Genomic DNA, 2,005 nt, shown 5'->3' with positions numbered 1-2,005 from the left:
TGAGGGTGCCCGAGCCCTGGCCCAGCTGGCCCAGGCGGGCTGTGGAGTCTCCTTCTCTGGAGATATTCAACCCCCGCCTGGACGCTGTCCTGTGCCCCCTGCTCTGGGTGAGCCTGCTTGGGCAGGGGGGTGGCACTGGGTGAGCTCCAACCCCTGCCAGTCTGGGATTCTGTGATTAACTGTAAGCACACGAGTAGCCCCACTGAGATCAAACGTCACGCTCGGCGCATTCACAGCCCTTTGGAGAAGCCAGTAGAAGCACGCAATTTGTAAATACTCTGCATCGTGGGACACGATACTTAACAACACTTTTTGCCCCAACTTGCTACTGCACCGACGCCATATAACCCCTGCGCCATTATGACTCAAAATTTGATGCTCTGGAGTCCACAGTTGCTTTCCTGCAGGTATTAGTAAAGCCATGCAGCGTCCCTCTGGCGCCGGCAGGACCACAGCCTTCCCGCTGCAGCTTTGCTGTTGAAGCACATACACGATGGAGCAGATTTGGCTTTTACAGGTTGGTTTATGCAGTATCTCTGCAGCCCAACAAACACGGGAGCATTGAGGCGATAAAGCCCTTAAAAGCAGATGTAAATATTATGATTTAGCCTACACTAATATTTATGGAATTAAAGAAAGAAAGAGCCTGCTCTCAATGGCATGGGTATAAATGAAGAATGACAACGTTGTATGGAAACCCCTTATTAAACTGTCACGTATAAGTATCAATTAAACAACGTTGGGGGATATTGCAGCCTTGCTGAAATGACTGTACTTGTTAAAACCGGAAGGGAAGAAGGGAGAACCATGCTCCCCACACACCAAATTCAGCAGCCAGGTTAACTACCTGTTTCTTTCAAGGATCAGGGGCAAGGCGGGCGCCCGCCCCGGCAGAGCGCTCAAGAAGGGACACGTCCCTCGCTCCCGGCCCCGCCGCGGGAACACCCAGCGCCCCATCAATAGGGATGACTTCATTAAAGTGGCGTTTTGTCTTCCGGCACGATTTTGACAGCTCACTGCTCCTCTCAGGCCGCTGAGGAGCATCCACCGCACCGGGCTACGGAGCCCGCGGGTGGGGATTTTTTTTCCTCCAGCTGCAGCAGATGCCAAACGCGGGAAGGCCTGCGCCTTTGCTTCCTGACTGCATCCCGCCGACAGCCGGGGCCGGGGACATCGCTCCTGCTGCTATGGCAACCGACGGCGACGTCCCCCACACCCTCACACCCCCCCCCCACGCCACCCGAAACGTGGGCAGGAAGAAAAGGTGCAGACCGTGGATGAGCGTAAACCTTCAACGGAGAGCGCAGGGGGGAGGGACTATTCGGGGATTTCTTTGCAGTAGTGCAAAGCCCTTTTTTGAAGGAATTCTGAGGAAGCCTCAGAGGTGAAATGCCGGGAGGCAGGCGATCATTCGGCCATCCGCTGCACCCAACAGAACAAACCACAGCGCGCTTCGGAGCCTCGCCGAGCCGCCTGCGGAGCGAGATGGGACCTGCTTCAGCCGGCATCGCTATAAATATTCCCCCGAGACACAGCCCCGCGTCGGTCAGCAAGGATGAGTCAGCTCCACTTCATTTTCAGAAAATTTGGTTACTTTTTTTTGTTGGTTTTTTTTTTTTTTTTACAAATGCCCATAGACTGAATGAGTCTTTCACCCTCCAGCGAGAGCTGTTCCCAGCGAGGGCTGTGACGAGGCAGAATGGAGGCGATCGCGCTGCTGCTGCTGCTGCTCCGCGCTTGGCTTGGGAGGGGAAAACCGAGCCCGTGAGATTTTTAAGCTCGCCATTATCGCGCCCTCCCCCCAGCAAAGAGCTACAGTTTGAGAATAAGCAGAATAAAATGAAACAAAAATCGGTTTGGCTGCTGGGAGCGGGGCGTGGGGTTCTGCTGCACGTCAGGGTGAGTTTGCCAACCTGCAGAAACGATGCCGGGGGCGCGGGGGAGCGAGGAGGGAGGGAGGTCGGTGCCACCACCGGGCTAGACCCGGGCGGGCGCAGCCACCCGC

Source organism: Egretta garzetta, unplaced genomic scaffold, assembly GCF_000687185.1.
Source record: "Egretta garzetta isolate BGI_Z169 unplaced genomic scaffold, ASM68718v1 scaffold439, whole genome shotgun sequence".
Classification (NCBI taxonomy): domain Eukaryota; kingdom Metazoa; phylum Chordata; class Aves; order Pelecaniformes; family Ardeidae; genus Egretta; species Egretta garzetta.
The sequence above is the reverse complement of the archived record's forward strand: the minus strand, read 5'-3'. Positions refer to the sequence as shown.